The sequence below is a fragment of the Pogoniulus pusillus genome, chromosome 24 (assembly GCF_015220805.1).
Source record: "Pogoniulus pusillus isolate bPogPus1 chromosome 24, bPogPus1.pri, whole genome shotgun sequence".
NCBI lineage: Eukaryota > Metazoa > Chordata > Aves > Piciformes > Lybiidae > Pogoniulus > Pogoniulus pusillus.
In genome coordinates, this window is record NC_087287.1 from 7,260,448 (window position 1) to 7,273,321 (window position 12,874).

At 45.9% G+C, this 12,874-nt stretch overlaps 1 protein-coding gene across 24 annotated transcripts in view; it reads left to right on the forward strand.

Annotated features, from left to right (window-relative positions):
* KCNQ1 (potassium voltage-gated channel subfamily Q member 1) overlaps positions 1–12,874 on the forward strand; it is a 434,341-nt gene that overhangs the window by 104,476 nt on the left and 316,991 nt on the right. The gene's annotated exons all lie outside the window — the stretch shown is intronic.

Below are 12,874 nucleotides of genomic sequence, written 5' to 3' on the forward strand. Positions count from 1 at the left end.
ATATACTGAGGGCATCTAGGTAGTGTCCAGCACATGGGGCTGTTGTGCTTAAGCAGGACTCAGGTTAATCCATTTTTCATCCATACTCAACACCAAACACCTCACCATGAGAAGGAAAACAGTAAGTAGAAGTCCTTTCTTTCAGCTGATGTCAGATCCAGCTTGCTTTCACAAGTGGACTTCATGTGTCTTCATTGACTTTAGAGAGAGACTTGCTCAACCCCTTATGTGCTCTCTCTTCAGCAGAGAGAAGTTATCCTTTGTTTATAGTACACTAACCCTGCAACAGGTAGGTAGCCAGTAATGTTCTCAGTGTATTGCTGTCCTACCAGCTTAAATGTTATGGGAGAACCTTAGTTTTGAAGTTGGAGAGGCATGGTTTTAAGCATAGATCAGTTTGTTGTTCTTCAGTGGTGGAGTACACCCTGCTACATCACTGATTTCTCTGTAGCTGTAACTATGTGGCTGTTATTTCACTTGTGAAAACACCATCACTCTATTGAGAAATGAAGAAAAAAAGTTCTCCAGAGCTCACTTGAATTGCATGGCATTGAGAAATTGGAAGAAATACCTGTTGGGAGCAGAATCTGTGCCTCCTGACTGTAAAAAATAACAAACAAACTACTCAGGAGCCTTGAAAGCACTCACAGCGAAGAGCTATGCTGCTTTATTTTCTCCACATAGACAAAGGATTTTTTGCCCTGCTTCTGTGAAATATCTAGGCACCTACACGACTTCTTTCTGAAGCTGAGAAGACCAATCACATTACACTTAGAGATGGAAGCAGTCTGCCCTTTTCCCTGAGCAAGAATTTTAGGCTTCAATAACACAAGATATTAGAATTACATGAGAATTAAGAGCTAAAAGGTCATTGAGAGCCTATGTATAAATGATTTCTTTTTATATCCTGGAGCTCCTTGTCTTACAACACCACCTCCCATTAAGCAGAGGAGGAAAGAGAAGCTGTTATGTCATCAGTAATTTTAAAGCATTTAAAAACGCTTCTGGTTGTCACAACAATGAAGAAGAAACGCAGAGTTAACGCGGGGCAAGTAAACAAGGGAATGTTTAGATGCCTTCCAAGTGGGTTGTTCCAGGTTTAGACAAAAAGCTTACAATTAGCTGTTGAATCTGTCTCTGCTTGTCACCACACTTCAGGAGGCAAAGAGCCTGGCTGAAAGCTATACCTAAATGCAGTTGTAATGGGAGATTAGGAGAGAATTGGCCTTTTGTTAGCTGCCAGAGTGTAGTGAGAGCTGTTTAAATTTGCATGTGTTTAGTTTATGCCTTTTTGCGCTAGATGGTGCTGTCGGAAGGGTTTGACTTCGGTTACTCCTTGGCACTTGCCCAACTTGAGCTGGAGCCTGAGCCAAGAGTGTGTGAAAGGAGCATCGTTTCGGAGGGTACATGCGTGCACTTGGCCCGTTTCAAACAGTGGTGCGAGAGAGCTTTTGCCGTGACTCATAAAGAGAAAGTGAAGTGGTGCATGTGTAGAAATTGATTTTTTTTTCTTTGAGATGACAATATTTAAACTATGGGAAGGGAGGGAAAAAAAGTAATTTGGAGATGGATGTTCCCAGAGAGGCCATATTTTCCTTTTATTTTCATAAGCAAGGATTTTATGGTGCCAGAACACAGCAGAAGGCTGTTATCTCAGCGTGATCTAACAAAATCCAAGTGCCTGATCCAAGGGAATTAAACATTCTGCTGAACCAAGGGATATTTAGTGTGCCTGAAAAAGCCATTTGCTGGTAGGAAGCTCATTGCGATATTGATTCCAACACACATCCCCTCCCCCCCCCCCCCAAAAAAAAAAGGAGGGTGGGGAGGAAAAAAGAAAGAATCATAGAATCAGTCAGGGTTGGAAGGGGCCACAAGGATTATCTAGTTCCAACCCCCCTGCCATGGGCAGGGACACCCTACCCTAGATCAGGCTGTCCAGAGCCCCATCCAGCCTGGCCTTAGAGAAGATGGGTATGCTTTTTTATGAGGAAAGTATAAGGCCTTTCTAGCTTTCTGGTTTCTGAGGTCCTTTTCCACGTCAGCATACTTCTTACTGACAAGATTAAATGTTTTCAAAGCATTAAAAAGGCTACCAGTCAAAAAAATAAGAGGTGGGTGGTTAACACTTATGTTAATAAACCCCAGCTGAGGAAGCTGGAGTTGTTTAGCCTGCAGAAGAGAAGGCTCAGGAGTGACCTCATTGCTGTTTACAACTACCTGAAGGGAGGCTGTAGCAAGGTGGAGTTGGTTTTTTCCCCCTGGCACCCAGCAACAGAACAAGGGGACACAGTCTCAAGTTGTGCCAAGGGAGGAATAGGCTGGATGTTAGGAGGAAGTTGTTGGCAGAGAGAGTGATTGGCATTGGAATGGGCTGCCCAGGGAGGTGGTGGAGTTGTTGTCCCTGGAGGTGTTGAAGCCAAGCCTGGCTGGGGCACTTAGTGCCATGGTCTGGTTGATTGGCTAGGACTGGGTGCTAGGTTGGACTGGCTGATCTTGGAGGTCTCTTCTAACCTGCTTGATTCTATGCTTATTGGCATTGAAATTATTCCTACGACTAGGAGAATGCAGCACAGAGTTTAAACCTAGGAGAAATCTAGGTTGTACTTATTTATTTTTTAATTAATTGATTTTAAAGGTGATCTTCTGTTTGGAATATAAAGCTTTGCATTTTGGGGGGCTTATGAAAAAGAGGAAAAGAATACCTGCGGCTTTTGATTCTGAAGTTGGCCTCCACTGAGAGGGAGAAGAAATAGCTCAGATAGTTCAGTGTGGACCCCTGCATAATTATTATCATATTTTTATTCTGATTATCATCTTTGTTTTAAGAAGGCCAAGACAGGGACTTGCTCTGTGGACATTGGGTGCATTTTCAGCCTCTTTTAAAATTAAATGGGGTTAATGTCTGTAAAGGATGCCTGGTGATAGCTCTGCAGACTCTCTGTAAAGAGAACTGGAGCAGATGAAGTGCAAAACTGCTGAGCCTGCAAAAACAAAGGTCACACAGAATTAACCAGCTTGGAAAAGACTTTCAAGATCGTCAAGTCCAACCTATCACCTAACCTTTCTAATTAACTAAACCATGACACCAGGTGCCTCATCCAATCTCCTTTTAAACACATCCAGGGACAGGGACTCCACCACCTCCCCATGGCAGCCTATTCCAATGCCAATCACTCTTTCTGGGAAGAGCTTCTTCCTAACATCCAGTCTAAACCTGCCCTGGTGCAGCTTGAGGCTGTGTCCTTTTGTTCTGCCACTGAGTGATTGGGAATAGAGACCAACCCCACCTGGCTCCAACCTCCCTTCAGGTAGTTGTAGAGAGCAATGAGGTCTCCTCTGAGCTTCCTCTTCCTCAGGATGAACACCCCCAGCTCCCTCAGCCGCTTCTTGTAGGGCATGTCCCCTGGTCTGACAGAGATGGAGGTCAGGCAGTGTAGAAGGTGTGTATGTGGCAGACTTATGCTCTTTGAACCATAGAATCAACCAAGTTGGAAGAGCCCTCCCAAGATCATCCAGTCCATGCTATCACTCAGCCCTGTCTTTAATCCTTTCCCCTTGTTGGACTTGCATATAGACCTGTCCAGGAACTTCACTTGCTACAGCATTTCCCTCCTGCCTCTCCACTGACAGCCCAAGTTGAGAATTCCAGTTTCCACTGCATTCTTGTTTGTAGCCAGTAGGCTGAATGGCAGTGATTCAAATACCCAGGGAACATGAATAAAAATGAAAATTGCCCTTCTCCCTTATAATCAGGTCATGGTATGGTTAGGAGGTGGAACAAGGGACTTCCTCTGCTTCTGAACCCAGGTATTTCTTGCAGTGCTTCAGTCTGCAGTTCTGATGGGCAGAGTTGAGCTGTGCTTCTGTCTACTTCATTCCACAGTCACAGAATCACAGAAACATCCAGGTTGGGAAAGCCTCTGTGGATCACCAGGTCCAACCTATAACCCTACTCTACAAGACTCACCTTAAACCATAGCCCTAAGCACAACATCCAAGCCACCCTTAAACACATCCAGGGGCAGTGACTCCACCACCTCCCTGGGCAGCTCATTCTAGTGCCTGACCACTCTCTCTGTAAAAAACTTTTCCCTAATGTCCAGTCTAAACCCATCCAGTCTCAGCTTGAGGCCTTCCCCCCTTGTTCTGTCTCTACCTGTGAAAAGAGACCAGTTCCAGCCTTACCACAATGTCCCTTCAGGTAGCTGTAGACCTTGGTTTGAAATTCTGCTGGTAGTAACATCCTAACTCCTTCTGCTGTTGGCAAAGCAATCTCTTATCAACTCCCCTGGTCTGTGTAGCAGAATTATGTGCTTCATGTAAATGTGATGTTAAAGGGGTTAAATTAATTTGGTTCAGGAGGTTAGTTCAGAAGGTTGTGTGAATATGCTTTTAGTCCTGCTTCAGTTCTGCTTTGTGTCCATTTCGAACACATCTGAGAGGAGGTTCAGGCTGGGTGCTAGGAAATACTACTTGATAGAGAGGGCTCTCAAATGGTGAAATGATTTGCCCAGGACAGTGGTGGCATCACTGTCCCTAGAGGTGTTTCAGCAGCCTTTCAACCCAGTGCTTAGGGACATGGATTAGTGTGGATCCTTCAGGGCTGTGTTGAAGGTTGGACTGGATGGTCTTTGAGATCTCCAAAGGGATGTTTTCTGTGAAACCAGATGCTTTTGAAGTGAAAAAACAAAACAAAACAAAACAGTTTAACTAAGTGGGCTCTAAAAGAGCCCTCAAAACAGCCAAAAGAGAAGTCTGCTGGTTTTGTGCGGTGTAGGTGAAGGCTGAGCTGAAGGGGAATGCCAGGATGGAATGTAGCGGTGATGTGGAAAGTATGTTAGGGCTGGGAAGGGAAAGATGAAGCTGCTTTTTGTCATTGCTCGTGCTAAAAGCTCCACCACTTGTAGAAGGAAGCGACAGTTTCCCTACGGCACCTCTAGAGGGCAGCGTTGGACCATGCTGGGTCCCGGCTAGGGGCTGGCTCCGAGCTCGGCTGCGATCCTGGAGTAGGTCAAGATCTCCGTTGGAAGAAGTGAACTATTAATAAGGAGATACTGGGGGTGATTTTTTTTTTCCTCACATGAGCTTGGGGAATTTTGAAGGAGTGATCAATAACAACAAAAAATAGTTCTGGGACAGTGAGGTGGGGAAAAAAGGGGCTGTGTAAACACTGCTGCCAGAGGCAAGTCTGGCCACTTTGTGGTTGCAGCCACAAAATTCCTGCTGTTGAGCCTACCTGATTGCTCTTCATGTGGGCGGCATTGAGAAAACAGTGAGAACAGTTAAAACATTCAGCGGAATGAATTGGACAAGTATTTGCCTGGAAGAGAAAGAAAAAGATGTTACAAACTTGTTAACTCCCTGAAAGATTTCCACTATCTTACGTCCTCCTTGCTGCTGCCTGAGATGTTTCATGTTCAGTTGGGGGGGGAAAGGTAGTTTGTTTGGCTGAACTTCTCAAGAGGTACCACCAAAGGTGACTTTTAGATGTCTGTGATAAGAATAAGCAGTGATTCTTATAGAACACTCTGTGTATTGCATACATCTAGCAGGTTCAAACATCCTGAATTGGAATTCTTAAGCTGCTACATTGGAGTGCGTGTTTGATAAAGGTAAACTGGCTGCAGTTTATTTCCATTTCTGCCTTTTCTAAGAGCTGTGAAGAATGATTCCTCTTCTGGATTGCTGTACCTGGAGTTCTCAGGTGATGCACTTAAACACTTATTTAAAACAGAGTCTGCAACCACCTCACTCTGAGCAAGGAAATCGGATTTTAGCATTTATGCCCGTGGGGCAAGGATCTCAAGGGATGGGATGGCTGTGAAGGACCAAACATTTGTTGGCACTCAGGCTCTGAAGACTGAGGCACACTCTGGGAAGAGGAACCTTCCTCAGGCTCACAGTGGAGCTGGTGACAGATTGCAGCCAACGCAGGCCACGGGTGATAGATTGGGGCCGTCTGCTGGCTCTTGGTGGCCTACATGATCTGACATGGTGATCTCCCTGGCTGGGGGTGTTTGCCAAAGGCTGCAAGGAGCACAGTGCCACCTTGTCCTACTGCTCTGACCAACCTTCCCAGCTTTTCAGAGGTGAGCCGTGGTGCTGTGAGGGCGTTCAGAAAACAGTGCTTTGATGTTGGATGCGGTGTGCTGGAAAACAGAGATGTGTGCTCTAGTTTTGAGTAGTTCACCTGTTCTCAGGAGGTTGAGTTTGCTCTCATAAGCCACACAGAAACAGAACAGCAATGTACTGATTCTTTTTTAGTGTAGCTGCCTTCCAATAAATTCTGTTCAAAGGTGCACCTGAGAAAATGCCATCACTCAAAGTGTGTTTCATTCACTGTCACATCTATCTCTTTGCTATCCTCAGGCTTTCTACTTAAGGGTTTAAGTCTCTTGGGGTATAAGTCCCTGTCAAACTGGCTTGATAAACTAAAAGAAACGCTGTAAATATATTTGCTTTGGATTTATACCCACTTTTCACCACTTAAAATTTTAGTAAACAAGCAGAGTAGTACAAATTCCATCTTGAGGGGGGAAAACAAAAATAAAGAGAAAAAAGAAAAGAAGTAAAGCTGTGAAATCCTGGTGCATAGCAGAGCCAAGCAGTGAAAAGAAAGGTTTTTAACTTTGGGGTTTATCTGGATTAGTGTGTAATGTTTTCAGTGACAGGTGTTTCCTTTATGCTTTGCCCAAATGTCTGGAAAGTAGTTTGTCATTAAGTGCTACATTCAGTGTGTATCTCAATTTCAGTATAACTGGAGGGTCTGTGGCTTTGTTAGGTCCTTGTTTTCACATCTGACCTCAGCCAGCTGGAGTCTATTGTTTTAAGCGTAATGTAACAGCTGACATAACATAATGGATATCAAGCTGAAAAACTGAAAGAGGGCAGTGAACTGAGGCAAAGGGAGGGGAGAGGAAGAAGTTGGGAAGGAGGGACAAGGGCAAAACTAGCTTCATGATTCAAAGTGGAAGCTTGCTGGCTTGTTTTCCCGAGGGGAATTAGCAAGGAAATAATGGGATGAGTCTGTTGAAGTTCTATTTGCAATTGATTACATATGATAGACTACCAAGACAGGTTTGAGTTTGCCAGCTGTCACTGGCTGGTGGCTTTTGAATGGCTTTAAGTGGCCCTTGGTGGGCAAAACTGGAGTAAACTCTGCAGGTGTGGTGTAATTGTGGTGTAGAAGAGCAGCGAGAGCCAGTGTCTTAGGAGAAGAAAGGAGGTTCCAGGAGTTCAGAGTGAGAAAATAACTGAGATTGAATGCATCAAGAATTTTCTTTTGCGATGTTGGATTAAATAGGTTCAATGCACTGGCTACAAAACAAAAGCAACCAGCCTTCTGGGTGGCTTGCTTTTTCTTGGCAGAGCCTAACCTCAGCTTCCAGGAGTTGTTTTCTGAAGGCTTCATTATTTCTGTTTGCTGGTAGGAAAGAGCATCTCAGCACTGAGAGCTAACCGTTTCTGGAGGGGGAAGGAGTGAATGAGCATCCTGTTAGAAACAAGGCATGAACAAAGCGACATATCCAACTGGAATGGCCTGGATACAGGCTCCTTAGGAAGGGGAGATGGTGTCACCAGCTGGAGGGCAGAGAACTCTGCCTAGGGATGGAGGGGGAGCCAACTAGGAGCTTCTGGGTTAGGATTCAAGGGAAGGAAGGGACAGGTGACATTGTAGTGGGGGTCTGCTGCAGGCCACCCAAGCACAAAGACTTGAGTGGATGAGAATCTCCATAGACAAATAGGAGCAGCCTCATGTTTACAAGCCCAGGTCCTCACAAGGGACTTGAGCCACCCTGTTACCTGTTGGAAGGCCAACACAGCAGGGAACGAGCAATCCGTAAGATTCCTAGAGAAGGAAGTTCTCTTCCATGCATTCCAAGTGCTAGAGAGGTACTGTGCTGGATCTTGTTTTTGCCAAGGAGGAGGGAGCTGATGGGGAATGTGAAGCTCAAGGACATCCTTGATTGCAACTACCATGAAATGGTGGACTTCAAGATCTTTGGGATAGCAAGGAGGGTGCACAGCAAGCATGTAACCTTGGACTTCAGAATAGCAGAGTTTGTCCTCTCCAGGGATCCACTAATGCTAGAGCACCATGAGATAAAGCCTTGTGAGGAAGAGAGTCCCAGGCAAGAGCAGCCTGGTGCAGTTGGCAGTGTGCCTGCTGACTGTAGGGAAGTTGGACTAAGATGACCATTAAAGATCCTTTCCAACCCCAATGTGTTCTATGATTCTGATATTTTAATGCCTTCTCCAAGGTCAGGCCTGTGTGGAAGGAACAAAAAGATAGAGAGATGACTCTGTGATTTCTTCATGGGTATTTATGAGTGTGCTTCTTTACATGTGCATATCTATTTCTATATATAGAACATATTGCTATTTTTAGCAGGCTTTTTAATGAAATCCTTCTGTCTGTGGCTTTCATTTGTACTGAGGAGAGCCTCTGGCAACTCCACCCTACTGAGAGTTTGTTCCATGGTTTTGGGAGTGGAGGGGAAAAAAATAGTCAGGCCTCTGTGTGCTGGATTTTTATGTGTATGGGTACAGGCAACCAAAAGAGGTTCTGCACTTCCAAGTGAAGTTTTTATGGCAGGAGACTGGCAGTGGTGCAGTATGTTTAACTTCGTGCACGTGAGCAGTCATCATGACTTCAGCTGAGCTTCCTGTGTGCATAAATATTAACAGGATTGAGGTGTAATAGGGGAAAGTTTCTTGAACAGTGTCTGCTTGTGCTTTGGGATAACCTGGGAAGCATGAGAACTTTGATTTAGCTGACTACAAGCTGCATTTAACTCCCATTTTAGTGTTTAAAACTAATTTTAATCGAACTTGCTTTTATTTTGGTAGTATGAAACCCACTGGCAGGACCAAAACATCAGTTCTGCTTGACTTGTCTTGCATAAGATGTTTCTAGGGTTGTTCCTGTTGTAGTGTGGAGCCTGGATCAGAAAGATCTTGTGAAAGAGTTTGTTGGAGCTGTTGTGTCAGTGGCCAGTGATACACCTCCTGGGCACTTAGGCTTAGCTTATGAAATAAAATCATTTTGTTGTACAGCTTAGAACTGAGTGTTAGTAGAGAAGTGCTGCATGTTGCATTTTCTGTTCCACTTCCCTAGCACATCCCTGTGCCTTTGCTGCCAACAAGGGTGGGTGCTCCTGTGCCTTGGCAGCAGCAGCATCGAAGGCTGTGCCACCTGGTAAGTGCTGTAGGTTTCTCAGAGTTTCTAGGCACCAGAAGTGGGACAGATGTCTTGAAATTCCTGCACTGCTCAGCCATTCCAATTGCTCATGGATTTCAGAGACTTGCACATGAGGGTATTGTTGGCATCAGGTATTGCCACCTCACCCATTGAACATGAATATACTTTTAAGATGATGGGAAATCAGGAGACGTTATGAACTCTCAGCAACAGCATCCTGCTCTGTATCTGCACTAGTGTGGCCAGCAGGACTAGGGTGGTGATTGTCGCTTGTACCCAGCACAGGTGAAGGCACACTGCAAATGTTGGGTTCAGTTTTGGACCCATCGCTCCAAGAAGGACATTGAGGAGCTGGAGCAGGTCCAGAGAAGGGCAATGAAGCTGGTGAAGGATTTGGAGCACAAAGCTGGAATCTGGGGTTGTTCAGCTTGGAGGAAATGAGCCTTGAGGGGAGACCTTCTTGCTCCCTATAACTCCCCTGAAAGGAGGCTGTAGCAAGGTGAAGGTTGGTCTTGTCTCCCAAGTGGTTGTGGAGTCCCTTCTCTGGAGATTTTCAAGGCCTCTCTGGTTGTGCTCCTATACAACCTGTGCTAGATTGCACTCAATGATCTCCAGAGGTCCCTTCCAACCCCTAACATCCTGTGGCCCTGTGGAAAGAGGAAAAGGCCTGAAGTTTTGTCAGGGAAGGTTTAGGTTGGACATTGGGAATTTGTGGTTAATCACAGAAACAGCCAAGTTAGAAAATCCCCTTAGGATCACCAGGTCCAACCTATAACCCTAGTCTACAAGATTCACCTTAAACCACAGCCCTAAACACCACATCTAAACAACCCTTAAACACGTTGAGGGTCAGTGACTCCACCACCTCCCTGGGCAGCTCACTCCAGTGCCTGACCACTCTCTGTGAAACACTTTTTCCTAACGTCCAATCTAAACCTCCCCAGTCTCAGCTTGAGGCCATTCCCCCTTGTTCTGACTCCAGTTAGCTGTGAGAAGAGCCCAGCAGCAGCCTCCCCACAATGTCCCTTCAGGTAGTAGTAGACAGCAATGAGATTTCCCTTCATCCTCCACCTTTTTTCAAACTTAAGCCCAGGCACAGGCTGCCTAGGGCAGTGGGGAAATCACTCTTCCTGGAAGTGTTAAAAGATCGTGCAGATGTGGCACTGAGGGACACTTGGCTGTGTTAGGTTGATGGTTGGACTCAATGATCTTTGTAGTCTTGTCCAGCCTAAACAATTCTATGAGTCTGTGATTTGGAAGAACTGAGAGAATAACCAGAATGGCTGTTTTCACAGCCAGTTTGTGAAAGCACCATTGTGGTGGTGGCACCAAGGCTGAACCTTTTCTGTCTGCAGCATCCTCTTTCTACCCTTATTAAGGGACCTTTCTGAAATGCTGCTGCTTCTTGCCATGGTTTGTCTTAGCGTGACAGGATGTGTGTGCACAGGGAATGCACACAAAAGGAGTTAAGGTACTTATCCTTTATCCTTCTGCAGCTGTTCCTCGAGGTGAGAAGGGTTGTGTGCTCTACAGGTGATCCCACTATTCCATGGTGCCCTGCACCCTGTTGTTTTAGCTGCAGCGTCGCAGGGTGGTTTTAAATCAGAAGGACGTGCATATGGTGACTGACCTCCATCTGGCCCTACAGGCAGGGAGCTTGACAGCTACCTGCTAGGAGTTGCTCCAACTCATTGATTTAGTATATGAAACTTGGAACAAGTTGTACTTAGTGGCCAGGGGAAAAAGGGAGGAGAGAAAATGAAATTTTTACTAACCTTACTCCTGTAATGCCTTACAAACATGAATGTACTTAACCTTGCCGCGTTCTTGGGAGGTGAGTTTTAGCAGTTTTATGAGTAAAATTGGGTGACCCGTAGCTTTTCCACCCCAGCTTGGCTTTGTGAGATAAATCCTTTAGAGAAGCCAGGCTGCACTTTCAAGAATGAGTTTCAGCCTGCATAAACTGGCACTGCCACCTGAAGAAATGGTCCTGCTGCTCCATTCCGTGTGCCAACACAAGCATCTGCACAGCTATGTTGTAAACTGCCTCGGAGAACCCTTATGGGTTCAAACTAACCTTTTTCTTGGCCAGATGAGACTGCTTCTTTTGGCAGTAGCACTGGCTTAAAGTGTTTGTGGAACTGTAGAGTAAGATTTGTTAGCTTTTGATAGTTAAAAGTGCGATGGGAACTTTATCTGCAGTGCAATTTACAAGCAGACTGCTCTGCTTTCCTGAGGAGAGGGAGAGCTGCTGGTGGTGTTCACATTACAGCCCATTCAGAGGGCCCTGACAGTAAGGTCAAGTACAACCCCTAGTAGATGAGGATCCACATGCTCTAACAGATGGTTCCTACCCTCATAGTCCTTGCAGCCCAAACAGCCAAGGTGGTGGAAAGGTGAGCAGAAGGTTTGAGCAGTTTCCTCCACAGTCAGGTGCAGAAGCAGAGGAAGAATTTACCTTGCAGAGGTCCCTGCTTTGGCCTGTGCCATTCAGGCTCAGTGATGAGTCTCAACCATCCTATACTGGAAGGAGAAATCCATTTAAGTTCTCATTTCTTGATTTAGAATCATAGAATCAACCAGGTTGGAAGAGACCTCCAAGATCATCCAGTCCAACCTAGCACCCAGCTCTGTCCAATCAACAAACCACGGCACTTAGTGCCTCATCCAGGCTTTGCTTGCATACCTCCAGGGACAGCAACTCCACCACCTCCCTGGGCAGCCCATTCCAATGCCAATCACTCTCTCTGACAACAACTTCCAAACACCCAGCCTAGACCTCCCCTGGCACAACTTGAGACTGTGTCCCCTTGTTCTGTTGCTGGTTGCCTGGGAGAAGAGCCCAACCCCACCTGGCTGCAGCCTCCCTTCAGGTAGTTGTAGACAGCAATGAGGTCACTCCTGAGCCTCCTCTTCTGCAGGCTGCACACCCCCAGCTCCCTCAGCCTTTCTCACAGGGCTGTGCTCCAGGCCCTCAGCAGCTTCATCACCCTGAACTTTGAATGATTTTCGTTTGTTTGTTTCTTTTAGCTGAAAGCTGATATTTTGGACCCTGTTTTACATACTTAGCTGTTTGTGTGCCTCTCCTGGATTGATTTAACTGAATAATGAATTAAGCAGTGTTTCACACTTACTCTGCATCTGCTTTGCTGCAGGACAGCAGGGTATCAGCCTAACAGCTGATGGACACCAACCTGACTGAAGTTAATTTTATCCTACAGGTCTAGGCATGCCTACTGTGATCCAGAGCCAGTTCCTGAACTCAAATTGGCAGCTAGGCTGTCTCCACAAACAAAAGCGCTTTTGTTCAAGCTGGGCTAGAGCAGACAGGGTGTAGATAGGGCTGCAGGAGCATGTCTCTCTGGAAAAGCTTAACCAGCAATTATCTGTTTAGCTCTTTGCTGCTTGCCCCTCTAATAGGATTTCTCTCTGCCCAGAAGTGGATGGTGCTGCATTTGCTTTCCCAGCCTGCTGCAGTGCCTTGCAGAAAGCTCTGTGTACCACCAAAGATGGTTAAAAGTAATTTGCTTAGGTGGAAGAGAGCTAAGAGTGCTTCCACAGCACCATTGCCCCGTTTGGTGGGTGGTAATCTCCAAGAGGAGATGTGGAGCAACGCAGAGTTGGGTGTGGTGGTATCTTCAATCTCTTTACTGCCTTGGGAGTGCTCAT